This window comes from Mus caroli, chromosome 4 (assembly GCF_900094665.2).
Source record: "Mus caroli chromosome 4, CAROLI_EIJ_v1.1, whole genome shotgun sequence".
NCBI lineage: Eukaryota > Metazoa > Chordata > Mammalia > Rodentia > Muridae > Mus > Mus caroli.
The window spans coordinates 21,153,137-21,170,228 of NC_034573.1; the positions used below are offsets into that span (position 1 = coordinate 21,153,137).

At 36.7% G+C, this 17,092-nt stretch overlaps 1 pseudogene; it reads left to right on the plus strand.

The window, feature by feature from the left end:
* LOC110292441 overlaps positions 1-17,092 on the plus strand; it is a 56,464-nt pseudogene that overhangs the window by 3,684 nt on the left and 35,688 nt on the right.

The window sequence follows — 17,092 nt, forward strand, 5'->3', positions numbered from 1 at the left end:
CTTCCCTTCCCTTCCCTTCTCTTCTCTTCTCTTCTCTTCTCTTCTCTTCTCTTCTCTGCGAGGTGAAAGAATCCCCAGTATTCCATTTGCATTTTCTATATTCACCTAGGATATAAAATTGCTACTGGATGCTCTCTTCAAGGATGGAGAGAGTCACACTAAGAGACAACTGTTATTGTAAGCATCACAGGTCAATGTATTCAAGGCTTTTATTTTCCTTTTATTCTGTCTATGAGGAAAGAGCAAAAAAAATATATTCCTAATAATAAAGATAAAAAGTAATTGTATTAAAAGGCTGAACGGACAACATGATGAATGCCGTCTGTATATGAGAAAGATTGATTGAGTCACTGCACAGCCATTACACTTAAGCTCAAAATTCATCTGAGGAGAGGTTCAAACATGGCCAGGTAGTTCATGCATACTTTGCAATTAGTGTAAATACAACCAGCTTGGTTTTTATTTTTTTATTTTTATTTTTTTTATTTTTTATTTTTATTACCATCTTTGTGATGGTAGGTAAATGATGAATGGGTATATTAATAGATGTTAAATGAAACAATAACACCTAAGCTGCAAGGACAGACTTTTGAGAAAAGTTCACTATTAGAACCGTGAAACAAGTCTTTTACTGCATCCGTTTATAATTTAAGAAAATAAGCAGTTTATTGCAAAAGAAAAAAATCTGAGGTAAAACATCAATAAATTGTCAAGTAAAGGAAGTTTGTTAAATAGAAGTTAAAAATTAAAAACTACAGCAACAACACTGCAAAATAATATTACTCAAAAGCTTTAATAAATTAAACAATGTAAGGAATTAAGCTAAAGACTAATGAATGCATATTGAGAGCTGTTAAAAGTGGTGTAATAGAAGTTGAGTTAAATATCATAGACAGACTTTGAAACTAAATCCAAAATTAATTTTTAAGATAGAATACAATGTATGTAAAGTATAATTATGGGCCAACATGAAGTCCCAGCATAAGAGCTCAGGAAAAGGAGCCTAAAGACCTGAGTTTGTCAGAGATCTCACGTTGTGGATGATGAGAACTGTCTCTGTCAAGCTTTCCTCTAATCTCCACTCTAGCACAGATATGTCTGCACAAAAATAAACCCACAGTACTTGAATTAGTGATAATACAAAAATGAAAATAATATTCTGGGTCTCAGATTCCAGTTATAACTTTTTAATGTTCAACAGAAAAGTGTTCAAAGAAGAAAGGTGCATAACTATTTGACAACAATATCATAATTGTATAAGGTGTTATTACAATGTTGTTTAATCCATTGTAATTCATTATTAATTTGTATAATTCTTTAATTTTTTAAAAATTTGTGTTTTTTATTAATTTTTTATATGGTTCTTTTGCCTGAATATATGCCTATGCATGACATGAATGTCTGGTGCCCATGGAGGCCATGAAATGGTTGTCAGATCATACAGGACTAGAGGTACAGATTGTTGTGAGCTGCCATGCAGTTGCTGGGAATTGAGTGTGCATTCCAATGAAGGGCTGCTACTGCTTTTAGCCACCAAGTCATCTTCCACCAATCCTTAACACCTGAAAATTAATTCACAAGCAAAAGGTGCTGATGAAGCTATAGTTCATTAAAAGAACCAGACATGAAAACAAGAGAATACCAAGAAGATTCAAAAATAATTTGAAACAAAATGAACAAATTAACAAACTATTAGAGTAAATTACAGAATTACAGTTAGTTGTTTTTTTTTGTTTTGTTTTTTTGTTTTTTTTTCTCAGCAAACAGAGTCTGTCTAATATGTTGTTTGCTTTAAGAGGAATACCTAAGTGCATATGACCTTGAAAAAAAGAAAAGAAAGAAGGAATTCTGGCAGAAATATAATATGTAAATTTGATCAAAAAGGTGTACATTGCAATCAGTTATTTGAGAATTTACTGAGAAAATATAACAAGTGCTATAAGAAAAATTGTAAACTCTCCCCCCACCTCCCAAGCCTGAAGTGGGCTGAGCCAGACCTTGACTTTGTTGCCACTAAGGAGATCACCTAGGGTGGAGCCTGCCTCCCTATATCACTCTCTTGTTCAGCCACTGCTGCTGCTGCTACCTGCTGGGAGTTGGCCTAGCTGGTCTACATCTGATCCTACATGTGGTCATCTGCAGCTGGGCTCCAAGGATGATTTGGTAGGAATGGGCTTTCCCCTCTCCTTTATAAAGTGTGTCCGCCATTAAAACTTTGAGTCTTCATCAGAATACTGTCTTGGCTCCATTTCTCTCTCTACCTGCCTAGATTCCCTCTTTTCTTTCAGTTCCAAGATGCCTCCCAGGCTCGAACCCAGACATGAGAGCTGCAAGTTGGCCCCAACAAAAAAATCAAAAAAATTCATACACATATTTTACACTGAAAAATATATTCACATAAAGTTACTGGAGGTATAAACATTTATATAAGAAAAAACACAAAATATATAAATAAAAATATGTCCTAAAATTTCATTACGAAAAGTAAAAACGGGGGGGGGGGGTCAAGTGTAGATGACAGCTAAGAGCTCAGAAGTTAAGAGGACTTGCTTGCTCCTCCTGAGGATTTAGGTTCATTTCCCAGTATCCAAGTTTGGTGTCTCACAACTGCAGCTAACTCCAGTTTCTGAGGATCTGATATATCTGGTTTCCTTGGACACTGCACTCATGTGACACATAGAGTTGCACACACACACACACACACACAGACACGCACATCATTTTTAAAACTGAAGTTTTGAAATAATATATTTCCCAGATTTTATAAAATTGTGTGTGAAGTAAATATAGAGGCTATATAATACTCTTAATTTATAATATGCTTAATAAAGAAGTTTCATGTATTCTAAACAAATATCATAGTCATCACCTTTCCAAAACGAACAAATCACTTGTAAAATGTGGCCATATAAATGCTGCAAAAGTCAAATAAATTAATAAACACTGAACCTGAACATGATATGTTGTTATAAAACAAGTAGAACATTAATTATTTGGAAGTAAACAATGTGTGGCTCATTAACATGGATCAAGAGATTACTGAGAATTTACAGAGAACTATAAATGACAATGCTTCAGTAAACATTTCATAGAATCTTTGTGTTCATACACCTTGTGACCTCAAATCAGGGCTTGGGATGCATTTTCAATCGGTGGAGAGGAATAAACACTAAGAAAATTGACCTGTAATATTTATGAGAAACACTATCAAAAATAGACTAATCATGGGGGATAAATGGACATAAAGAACATCCAAATGTGTATTTATGGAGTAAGAAAATGTACCACTCTGTAGCCCAAAGGCATGAGCAAAGAAGTCACTTCTTTAACCGCTTGTCACCTATAGGTCTAATAGTTTTGAATATATTCTGAAGACAGGAGAAAATCACAAGGGAAAAGACAAATCATTCTTTAAAGCACTTGGCATGCAGGTCATTCACGTAGAGCCGTATAAGAAAAGAGCTCAGGTGAGTCGGAAGGCAGCCAGAGCAACTTATGAAAAACAGACATGGCTTTATTGTTTGTTTAGTTAGAGTAAGCAGGCTTAGGGTTGGCCAGTTTTCATAATTTCAGCAAGTACGTAGAAGAACCATCCCCAGATGTCTTGACTCCAGAGTATGACCCTTACTGATGGTGAGGAAATATGAGAGCTCTGATTTTTTTTTTTTTTTTTTACTTATGAAAAGCACACTCCTGGGAGGGTTATTTTCTATTGTTGGCAAACAGCTAGCCTGAGGAGGAATTGTCTCTCCAGGGTCGGAGAAGGCCCTAGATTATAGAGTGTTTTAGCTACAGAAAATGAACAGTAGTGATTAGTGCAGACGCAATCCTAGTAGGTGGCTTTAATTAGGAACACTTGCTGTTCTTTCCAAGTCTTTCCAGAAGCATGGCAGATGCTTTCACACACTGTTATATTCCTAGGTAAGAAAAACAACATATTAACCAAGCTGCAAGAGCTGTCGTCTGACATAGCTGAAGAGGTTCCTCTTCTGAGTTTCTTTCCCTTCACACGGGAGCCTTCCGTTAATGACTCACTTCTATACAACAATGTTTTGCAGCCTTTGTGTTACTAACACTTTGGACAGAAAAAATTGTTGCTGCAAGATGCTTTACAGCATTCTTAGCCTCAGCTCCAACATGCGGTTAATACACACATTCAGTCCTAGCAACACACCACCCCCAAAACAAAACCCTTAAAACCATCTTCAGTCCTGGCAATATTCCTGCATTCCCCCAAATGTTTCAGAATGTTACAAATATCCCTGAGTAAATGCAGAAACCTTTAACAGGGAAGCACTGCCACACATGCACTGGTATAAATTTATTTTCATGGATGCAGGCCTATTACAAAAAAAAAAAATGCATCTAGTCCTAGACTCTTGCCTAAGGATAATGGTTACAACCTGTTGTTAAAAAAAAATCCTTATTTGTCTGTACTTTAGCCTATGAACTATAAACACAATTGATTTGAAAAAAAAAAAGATTTATCAATGAACTTTGCCACATTGACCTTGCTACTGTTTGTACAGGTTAATTTTTGTCATTTTGATAAAAACTAGAGTCATCTAGGAAAAAAGATTACTAGTTGAGGACTTGCCTTCCATGTCTGTAGGACCTTTTCCTTCTTTTTTAAATTAATGATCAATGATTGATGTGAGAGGTCACAGTCTACTGTGGGAACTGATATATGACTGATGCACAGTCCTAGCATATGCAAAATTATAGGTTCCACACTGCATTTGAGGATATATCTTCACCAGTGGCTTCCTGGACTTCTTTTAGGAGACTTCAGAGCAGTTTAGGAAAGCAAGCAGAACAAGGCATGAAAAATAGCCAATAGAACACCATTGTGACCTCTCTGGATCTGTGTCTGCCTCCAGTTTCTTGCCTCAGGTTCTTGGCTTGGCTTCCAATGATGATAGACAGTAAGCTAAATTAGACCCTTTCTTTTCCAAGCTTCATTTCATTGAGCTGTTTATCACTACAACTGTAACATAACTGGAGTTAGTTGATAATTGACTGTGGAATTCCTGTGATGAATTCAACCAAACTGTTTTTTGAGTATTATGGAAGAATTTTGGAGCTTTGGGCTATAAAAAGACAATGACTATTTCGTATATATTGAACTGCTATGAAAGTTTGGAGCATAGGAATATATTGAGAGAAGTGCAGACAATGGAGGTCTGGCTTCTGACATCTCAGAAGGAAGGAAAACTCTCTCAGGGCTATTCATGTGCTATTATAGATTAAGTACCTGTAGATGGTTATCTGGTGCTGAAGAACCAAGTGTGATTAACAGGAGAACAATATCATTGCAGTGAAATATTCCAGAAAGTATTTTCTGCTGATCAACACTCAGCACTGTGGTCCAGATGGAGTCTCAAGTTGGCTGATGAACATGGTAATGTATAATGCATCAGAGAGTCTATCACATGATTTAGCAGGATGAAAGCTGAAGGACTGAAGTGTTCTTAATGAGAAACTGAGGACTGTCACAGGCCAGTAGTGATGTGGAACCTCAGTTTCAGTGAAGACCCCAGCATAATGGAGATGCCAGGACTGTTTGGTGAACACCAAAACTAGCAGTGAGTGTGGCACGCATCCAACCTGAGCCTGTGATGACAAGCTGTGATGTTTTGGATGAAAGAGCTGGAGGAGTGGAGCTGCCCTAACCTTTTAGAAACCAGAATATTGTCAATGAGTCCTGGGTATCAGATATTGAGTTACTACAAGTTTTGAAAGTGCACTGCTGGAATTTGAATTAAGTAAGACATGTTATTGTAAGAAAATAGTTTTCATATAGTATGTTTTGATAATGTTCCCCACAACTCCTCCCTAGCCCCCCACATTGTTTTAATACCCTGGTTCTTCCTTGGAAAAAAGAAGGTATATAACCTGTTTTGAAATTCACAGAATTTCATTGCTTAGAGACCTGGATTATTTGGAAGAAAGATTAAATTTTAAACCACTGGCTATTCTAAAGATTGTGGCACTTTAAAAAGTTATATTATGATGTATAGTATGATAATAATGTGAGCTCTTGGAAATAAAACCAAAAAGGATAGGTTATACTTTAATACTGGGGTGTGTGTGTGTGTGTGTGTGTGTGTGTGTGTGTGTGTGTGTGTGCAGCTGACAAGTGATGGATTATGCTGGTTACATTTGGCCAACTTGATAAAAACTGTAGTGTTCTGGGAAAAGGCAACCTCAACTGAAGAATTGCTTCTATTAGAGTCACCTCTGGGGATGTTTGTGTGGACATTTTCTCAATTAATGATTGATGTAGGACAGCAAGCCCAGTGGAGGTAGTGCCAGTGGTTCTGGCTGGAACCATGGACTCATTTCTTCCAGAACTTCTTTTAGTTATGGTGTTTCCCTCAGCAACAGAAAAAAAACAGAAAGACACATATGCAATCACATCGGTGCACACACGCATGCACACACACACACACACACACACACACACAGGCTGAACATAGTTCATAAAATGAGGCAAAATATCCATGAAAAAATTAGTCATTAACCAAATTCATTTTCTTCAAATTTTTATTAGATATTTTCTTCATTTACATTTCAAATGCGATCCTGAAAGTTCCCTATACCCTCCACCCACCCTGCTCGCCTACCCACCCACTCCCACTTCTTGGCTCTGGCATTCCCCTGTACTGGGGCATATAAAGTTTGTATGACCAAGGGGCCTCTCTTCCCAATGATGGCCAATCAGGCCATCTTCTGCTACATATGCAGTTAGAGACATGAGCTCTGGGGATACTGGATAATTCATATTGTTGTTCCACCTATAGGATTACAGACCCCTTCAGCTCCTTGGGTACTTTCTCTAGCTGCTCCATTGGGGGCCCTGTGTTCCATCCAATAGATGACTGCGAGCATCCACTTCTGTATTTGCCAGGCACTGGCATAGCCTCACATAAGACAGCTATATCAGGGTCCTTTCAGCAAAATCTTCCTGGCATGTTCAATAATGTCTGGGTTTGGTGGCTGCTTATGGGATGGATACCCGGGTGGGGTAATCTCTGGATGGTCCATCCTTTCATCTTAGCTCCAAACTTTGTAACTCCTTCCTTGGGGTTTTTATTCCCTATTCTAAGGAGGAATGAAGTATCCACACGTTAGTCTTCCTTCTTGATTTTCTTGTGTTTTGCAAATTATATCTTGGGCATTCTAAGTTTCTGGGATAATATCCACTTATCAGTGAGTGCCTATCAAGTGACGTCTTTTGTGATTGGGTTACCTCACTCAGAATGATATCTTCCAGATACACCCATTTGCCCAAAAATTTTATAAATTCATTGTTTTTAATAGCTGAGTAGTACTCCATTGTGTAAATGTACCGCATTCTCTGTATCCATTCCTCTGTTGAGGGACTCCTATATCATATGGAACAAAAAATTTAATGCTTATGGAGGAAAGTGGAAATGTCTCACAAATCAGAAGAGGAGCTTGGAATAAAAGAACAAAAATAATACAAACAAAGAGAACTTTCTATAACAGGTACAGGAAAGGAGTCCACATAACATAGATCATTAACTATTTCTTTTTATCATTGGGAGAGAAAAGATTATAGAGGAATCTCACCAACAAAAGAGTAATTAGTAGCTGGTCAGTATGAGATTAGACAAGGGTAAGGGAATGCCCAGTATACTCACTGTCAAGATCAGCAGCAAAAACAAACTCGCCTTAGCTGCTTCTTCTTCTTCTTCTTCTTCTTCTTCTTCTTCTTCTTCTTCTTCTTCTTCTTCTTCTTCTTCTTCTTCTGCTGCTGCTCCTCCTCCTCCTCCTTATTTTTCTTCTTTTTGAATTCTGAGCAGTTTAATTTTAAGTCATTGCAGTGTTTAACTAACTGGACATACAAAGTGTAACAGTAAACATTGGGAGGCACATTCCTGTTCTGAAAGGAGATACATTATATACGCAGAATAATGAAGCAAATATTATGGTAAGCAAAGTAACTGTTGACACTTCAGACATGACATACTTACAAGAATATATGCTTTAAAATAGTTAAATAATTTCCATTAGTTTAAAAAAAATGAGATAAATATTAAGAGGTCCTGGTAATCACAAGAATATATTCCTATGCTTTTGAATAAATGTAAATATAAAGTCCCAAAATAGAGCTAATATTTTACCACTATGAAATATATCAAATTTCCAATACCAAAATTTGATAAAAATAAATGTGCATTGTGGAGGATGTACCAAAGAAAACAGCGCCAGGCTCATTAATATTGCCAAGAGTCAGTACAAGGATCCCTAGGTATGTTCATGGAAAAGAAACTTCTAAGAGAGCTTGGATACTGAATGCAGCAGCAGTAAGGTAATAACTGCCTAGCAATGTTGTTTTCCTATTGTTTTCTGATACAGCTGCACAAGAGAAAACTACATACACCTCTAACATATTAGCTAATGAATACAAAAGTTGAGTGGTACAATTAGTTCTGGGAAACTAAATAGCACATCTTAACCCTAGACCACTGTAGCAAATCTTTCACCCTCCGAACCTTGTCTTAGAACACAAAAAGGCAAAACTCCTAACACCCACAACTCCAAAACAAAAGCCTGAGACTGGAAATACCATAAAGCAGCACCCTTGGGAAAGCAAACACATAAAATGTAGCCACAAAACAGTGTTTGCTTTGCATGCTTGGGTGGTAAAAATGTGTGTGTGAGACTTTATTTTTCCTAGTGATTTGAAATTTGTTGCCTTAGTTTCTTATGTTTCAATGATGCATAGTTTTTGTGAAAATGTAGAAAATTTAACAGTAAAAATTTACATCGCTGTTTGAGGTTTTCAAAATGTTAGCAACTGCCTCCAGTGAAATTATACTAACTAGCACGCATACTTGGTTTAAAACATATTCCTTACTAGAGCCCAGGATCTATTTTCTTTTCAAACAACAGTACTGTATTATTTTCCTATGTCAATGCTTTACTGATTAAATGTTGCCGTAAAATGAGAGTTTATAAATTCAATTTCTCTGTATTGGGATCTCATTTCATACTCTTCTGAGTCATAAAATAGCTCAATGCTATTTTTTTTTCTGATTTGGAAAATATCAGAATCACTGTCAAAATATCTCTTGCACTTAGAACTTCATTGTAAAAGAAATGAAAGAATCCATTCTGAGAGAATGATTGCTTTCCTTGATCAGGAACAATGCCATTGAATTCCCCTATACCTCTGTTTATTTCTTACTAAATAAACTTTTCCTAAATAAATATGGTTTCTGATGAAGAGTTGTATTACTACATGCATGATTTTTAAGTACATTGTTTTTTATTTATATTTAGTCTCCATCTGTTGTTCTGTAAACCACGTATGCCATAGCTTGGAGTGGGGTATTAATTCTACTGCATTTCTAAGAAGAAAAAATACTCCTCACTTATTTTTTAATTCTAATTTCTCCAAATATTCTCTCATTTTGCTTTCTACTGCCATGAAGTTTCTATTTTTGTTTTTGAAAACTTTGAGCTATCTTTACATAGATTACTCTTCTATTCAATGGTGTAAACCTGGGACCTAGAAATATGTTATTAAGATGAACTTTTTAATAGATGTGATTAATATTAATGTGAACCAAATACTTCAGATCCTTTTATTTCTAGAAAAAACTTGTATCCAAAACTTGTATTCATGTTTTCATTCTTAAATAGTCTTCACATTAACATAACTCTTTCTGTTTTTCATTTAATGTATATGTGTGTTTTTCCCGCTTAAAGGTTTGCACTACAGAGAACAGAAAAAGGTGTTGAATCTGCTGGCACTGAAGTTACAGGTGCTAGTGTTACCTGTGGGTGCTGTAAACCCAACTCAGGTCCTCTAGAAGATCAACCAGTGCTCTTAACCACTGAGAAAACTCTACATCCCCAAGTTCTAACAATCTTAAATAACCAGTTCTAGTTAGTCTTCAACATAAATATTGCAAAAATATATTCAGAAAATTCTGTGTTCCTAAGAGTCTCTGAGCAGAATAAACTTTTCACTTCTAGTTACTATTTTCATTTAATTTTGTTATTATAAAACTTAGTGGATTCTGAGTTCTCCACTACTAGTCATTTACAGTACTTCATTTGTCACATAATTATTTTGTCTAAGAATCTTGGAATACTAAACTCAAAAATTTGTAAGCAAATGAGAGAAAAACATTTCTTCAAACAGTTTGCAGATAAGCTGGATTCTAGAAGCATGTCAGAATGCAAGATATAAATTAAATGCAGTTCTGTAAAAGAGGAATTTTGAAATCACAATTGGAATAATGTTATTAACATTTTGTTTTTATGCAAACAATAATGTTTTGTTGTTGTTGCCTTACTCAAGCTAGGTGCATTCCAACCTACAGGTGTGGTGCCTACAAAAGGATTTTGAACAATTCCATTAAGATAACACTGTCCTTCCAAGAAGAACTAGAAAACAGAAATGGCTGTATAGATCAGTTATTAACTCATTCCTAGGGAACTAGGTATTTAAATGTTCTTAGCTTGGCAATGCTTCACCAAAATAAAATGCTGTGATAAATTATTGAGGTCACCCCTGAATGCTAGAGAACAACATTCCTTCTGTCTATTGTCCTGTTTATAAATAACTTAATACTGTTCTTCATCAGGTTGGCCTGACACATAACAGTGGTATTTTTCTTCATAAGGAGGTCTGAATGAATACAATAAAATCATATGTATGTAGAAACATCTTACATATAAAAAGAGTCCCATTGACGATTTGTAAATATACAGATACTAGGACTAGAATAAAAGAATTCCAAACAATTACTAATTGTAGAGGCAATGGAGATGATTATACACTGAACATCAAATGTGTGTGTGTGTGCTTACTTCTACCATCTATTTTATCTTCAAAACATGAGTGATTTTACAAGCTATTTATTTGCTATGTGTTTTACAAAATAGCTACATTATCTAAACACACAAATATGAGCTCAACTAAATTCACTTATGATATAACATCAGGTCTATCCACTTTGAGTGGAATTGAACACAATGTCCAATACTCACATGCCAAACTGTCTGATGGCTCTCTGCTTAGGCTTACCAATTTTTCTTAAATATCTTTTTAGGCTCCAATAAACCTAACTAGATTTCCTTCGTGGAATTTTAAGAAGAATGCTCTAAAAATGTAAATTCTGAAATTACAAGGCCTCTTACAGCCTAGGATTATCTAGCTATAACTTCCTCATAATTCTCAGCTACTTCAAGTTTCCAAGGACAACAAGGATTCAGTGAGTGGGGAATACTCAGGACCACTATTGGAATGAGATGAAAAGCACACTGGTCACTGAAGTTAACCAATAGGGTGGTGCAACAGCAAACTGTTTCCAAAAATAGTTTTGTTTAAATTAATCATTCCATTTGTTTACATCTCAACTGATATCCCACTTCCTGGTTACCCCTCCACAAACCTCCTATGCCACTTCTGCCCTCTTCCTGCTGCTCTGATCATCTTTGCCTTATTGAGGGTGCTTCCCTACCCACCCACCCTCTTCTACCCTACTGCTATAGCATCCCCGTATGCTGGGGCATGAAACCTCCATAGGACCAAGGGCTTCCCCTCCCATTGGTGTCAGACAAGGCCATCCTCTGCTACATATGTATCTGGAGCCATGGATCCTTCCTTGAACACTCCTTATTTGGTGGTCTAGTCCTTGGGAGCATTGTGTGGTCCAGCCACTTGCCATTGTTCTTCCTGTGGGGTTTCAATCCCCCTCATTTCCTTCACTCCTTCTTCCAGCTCCCCCATTGGGGTCTCTGAGCTCAGTCTGATGGTTGGTTCCAAGCATTCACATCTTCATTGGTCAGTTGCTGGTAGAACCTCCCAAGAAGCATCCACACCAGGTTCTTGTCAGCAAGTGACTTTTGGCAACAGTGTCTGAGTTGGGTGTCTGCAGATAGGATGGATCCCCAGGTAGGGGAATCCCTGGATGGCCTGTCCTTCAGTCTCTGTTCCATTTTTTTTTGTCCCTGTCTTTCCTTTGGACAGGAACATTTTCTGGGTTAGAAATTGTGAGATGGGTAGGTGGCCCCATTCCTTCATTAGTGGTCTTGCCTATTTACTGGAGGTGGTCTCTACAGGTTGTATCTATCTTTTGCTGTGTATTTCAGCTAATGTCATTCCAGTTGGGTCCTGGGAGCTCTTCGCTTCCCTGGCATCTGGAGCCTTCCAGTGGCTATCCCTAGTTCCTCATCCCCACTGCTCCATATTTTTATTCAATTTCCTGACCCTCTCTACCTCTCTCCCATCCCCTGCAGTACAACCCAGATTTCCCTCAACAGAAGAATGGATACAGAAAATGTCATACATTTACACAATTGGGTACTACTCAACTATTAGAAACAATGACCTCATGAAATTCGTAGGCAAATGGATTAAACTAGAAAATGTCATTATTGATAATGAGACAACCCTGAAACAAAGGACACACGTGGTATGTACTCACTGATAATTGGATAGTAGCCCAAAAGCTCAGAATACCCACAATACAACCCACAGACCATATGGAGCTTAGGATGAAGGAAGACCAGGGTATGGGTGCTATAGTCCTGCATTGAGGGGGAAACAGGATGATCATGGGAAGTGGAAGGATGGGATACATGGGAGGGAAAGAGGAGGGGGACAAAAATAGTTTTTATAACAATAGAGACAAATGACATGCTGAAATTATTGAGAAATTTACAAAGACAATGAGCATGTGTTTTTCTGTATACACATTTCATTAGAGAAATTACCTCTTATTTACTTTTTCACTCATGTAGACTAGTCTATCATTTATAGTAAATGGTATAATTTTGCTATTAAAAATAAATGGGTTGATCGTGTATCCTGGGTATCTCAGAGACTTCTCCATGCAGAAGAGTGCACAGGCCACAGAAGCAACAGAGCTTCTTGGACAGGGTCTCTTTGGCCCTTCATCTTCAGCCAGGAGGAAGAGCTGAGCTCCAGACCTCTGTGCTCCTTCCCTGCAAGAGGAGAGCTTGCCTGTAGATAGTGCTCTGACCACTGGGACTCAAGAGAAAGTTGGATGCCCAGGAGTGCTAATAGAGATGCATTAATAACTCACTTAAAGAAACACAGGAGAACACTGCTAAGCAGGTAGAATTCCTTGAAGAGGAAGCATAAAAATCCCTCAAGGAATTACAGGAAAACACTGCTAAACAGGTAGAAGTCCTTAAAGAGGAAACACAAAAGTCACTTAAAGAATTACAGGAAAACACAATCAAACTGGTGATGGAATTGAACAAAACCATCCAAGATCTAAAAATGGAAATAGAAACAATGAAGAAAACCCAAAGGGAGACAAATCTGGAGATAGAAATCTTAGGAAACAAATCAGGAAACATAGATGCAAGCATCAGCAACAGAATACAAGAGATGGAAGAAAGAATCTCAGGTGCAGAAGATCCCATAGAAAACCTGGACACAACAATCAAAGAAAATGCAAAATTCAAAAAGATCCTAACTCAAAACATACAGGAAATCAAGGAAACAATGAGAAGACCAAAGCTAAGGATAATAGACATAGATGAGAAGAAAGATTTTCAACTTGAAGGGCCAGTAAATATCTTCAACAAAATTATAGAAGAAAACCCCCCTAAACTAAAGAAAGAGATGCCCATGGACATACAAGAAGCCTACAGAAATTCCTCCCAACACATGATTATCAGAAAAACAAACACACTAAATAAAGATAGAATATTAAAAGCAGTAAGGGAAAAAGGTCAAGCAACATATAAAGGCATACCTATTAGAATTACTCCAGACTTCTCACCAGAGAGTATGAAAGCCAGAAGATCCTGGACAGATGTTATACAGACCCTAAAGAAAAACAAATGCAGCCCAGGCTACTATACCCAGAAAAACTCTCAATGACTATAGATGGAGAAACCAAAGTATTCCATGACAAAACCAAATTTACACAATATCTTTCCACGAATCCAGCCCTTCAAAGGATAATAAAGGGACAACTCTAACACAAGAAATGAAATTACGCCCTAGAAAAAGCAAGAAAATAATCCTTCAACAAACCTTAAAGAAGATAGCCACAGAGCAGAACACCAACTCTAACAACAAAAATAACAGGAAGCAACAATTACTTTTCCTTAACATCTCTTAATAGCAATAGAATCAATTCCCAAATAAAAAGACAAAGACTAACAGACTGGCTACATAAACACGACCCAATATTTTGCTGCATACAGGAAACTCACCTCAGGGAAAAAGACAGACACTACCTCAGAGTAAAAGGCTGGAAAACAATTTTCCAAGCAAATGCTCTGAAGAAATAAGCTGGAGTAGCCATTCTAATATTGTATAAAATTGAATTCCCACCCAAAGTTATCAAAAAAGACAAGAACGGGCACTACATACTCACCAAAAATAAAATCTTTCACCATGAACTCTCAATTCTGAATATCTATTCTCCAAATGCAAGGACATCCACATTCATTAAAGAAAGTATACTAAAGCTGAAAGCACACAATACCTCACTGTCATCAATGGACAGAACCTGGATATAGAAACTAAACAGAGACACAGTGAAACTAACACAAGTTTTGAAACAAATGGATTTAAAAGATATCTACAGAACATTTTATCTTAAAACAAAAGGATATACCTTCTTCTCAGCAACTCATGGTACCTTCTCCAAAATTGACCATATAATTGGTCACAAAACAGATACAAAAATATTGAAATTATCCCATGCATCCTATTAGATCACCAGGGACTAAGGCTGATCTTCAATAAAAACATAAAAAAATAGAAAGCCAACATTCACATGGAAGCTGAAAAACACTCTACTCAATGATATCTTGGTCAATGAAGAAATAAAGAAATTAAAGACTTTTTAGAGTTTAATGAAAATGAAGCCACAGCATACCCAAACTTATGGAGCACAATGAAAGCAGTCCTAAGAGGAAAACACATAGCTCTGAGTGCCATCAAAGGAAACTAGAGATAGCATACACTAGCAGATTGACAGCACACCTAAAAGCTGTAGAAGAAAAGGAAGCAAATTCATCCAAGAGCAGTAGAAGGCAAGAAATAACCTAACGCATGACTGAAATCAACCAAGTGGGAACAAAAAAAACTATAAAAGAATCAACCGAACCAAGAGCTGGTTCTTTGGGAAAATCAACAAGATATATAAACCCTTAGCCAGACTCACTAGAGAGCACAGGGACAATATCATAATTAACAAAATCAGAAATGAAAAGGCAGACATAACTACAGAACCTGAGCAAATCCAAAATATCATCAGATCCTACTACAAAAGGCTATATTCAATAAAACTGGAAAACCTGGATGAAATGGACAATTTTCTTGAAAGATACTAGCTATCAAAGATAATCAGGATCAGATTAACAATCTAAACAGTCCCATATCCCCTAAAGAAATAGAAGCAATCATTAATAGTCTCCCAACCGAAAAAATGCCCAGGACCAGATGGGTTTAATGCTGAGTTCTATCAGACTTTCAAAGAAGCCCTAATTCCAAATCTCCTCAAATCATTCCACAAAATAGAAACAGAAGGTACTCTACCCAAATCATTCTATGAAGCCATAATTACTCTGATACCTAAGCCACATAAAGACCCAACAAAGAAAGAGAAATTAAGACCAATTTCCCTTGTGAATATCAATTCAAAAACACAAAATAAAATTCTTACTACCTGAATCCAAGAACACATCAAAAGGATCATCCATCATAATCAAGTAGGCTTCATCCCAGGGATGCAGAGACAGTTTAATGTATGGAAATCCATCTACATAATCCACTCTATAAACAAACTCAAAGACAAAAACCACATGGTCATCTCATTAGATGATGAGAAAGCATTCGACAAAATCCAACACTCATTCATGATAAAAGTCTTGGAAAGATCAAGGCCCATACCTAAACATAACAAAAATAATGACTGCAAACCAGTAGCCCACATCAAACTAAATGGAGAGACACTTGAAGCAATCCCATGAATATCAGGGACTAGACAAAGCTATCCACTCTCTCCTTACCTATTCAATGTAGTATTGAAGTTCTAGCTATAGCAATTAGAGAACAAAAGGAGGTCAATGGGATACAAATTGGAAAGGAAGAATTCAAAATATCACTATTATCAGATGATATGATAGTATATGTATATGACCCTAAAAATTCCACCAGAGAACTCCTAAACCTCATAAACAGCTTCAGCGCAGTAGCTGGATATAAATTTAACTCAAACAAATCAGTGGCCAATCTCTATACAAAGGATAAACAGGCTGAGAGAGAAATTAGGGGAAAAAATACCCTTCACAATAGTCACAAACAATATAAAATACCTTTGTGTGACTCTAACTAAGTAAGTGAAAGATCTGTATGATAATAACTTTAAGTCTCTATAGAAAGAAATCTAAGATCTCAGAAGATGGAAAGATCTGCCCTGTGCTTGGATTGGCAGGATTAATATAATAAAATTGGCTATCTTGTTGAAAGCAATCTACAGATTCAATGTAATCGCCATCAAAATTCCAACTTAATTCTTCAATTAGTTAGAAAGGGCAATTTGAAAATTCATCTGGAAAAACATAAAATCTAGGATTACAAAAACTATTCTCAACAATAAAAGAACCTCTGGGGTAATCACCATGCCTGACCTCAAGCTGTACTATAGAGCAATTATGATAAAAACTGCATGGTATTGGTACAATGACAGACAGGTAGATCAATGGAATAGAAATGAAGATCCAGAAATGAACCCCCACATCTATGGTTACTTGATCTTTAACAAGAGAGCTAAAACCATCCAGTGGAAAAAAAGCATTTTCAACAATTGGTGCTGGCTCAACTGGCAGTTATCATGTAGAAGAATGTGAATTGATCCATTGTTATCTCCTTGTACAAAGCTCAAGTCTAAGTGGATCAAGGAACTGCACATAAAACCAGAGATACTGAAACTTACAGACGAGAAAGTAGGGAAAAGCCTCGAAGATATGGGCACAGGGGAAAAATTCCTGAACAGAACACAATGGCTTTTGCTGTAAGACTGAGAATCAACAAATGGGACCTCATAAAAGTATAAAG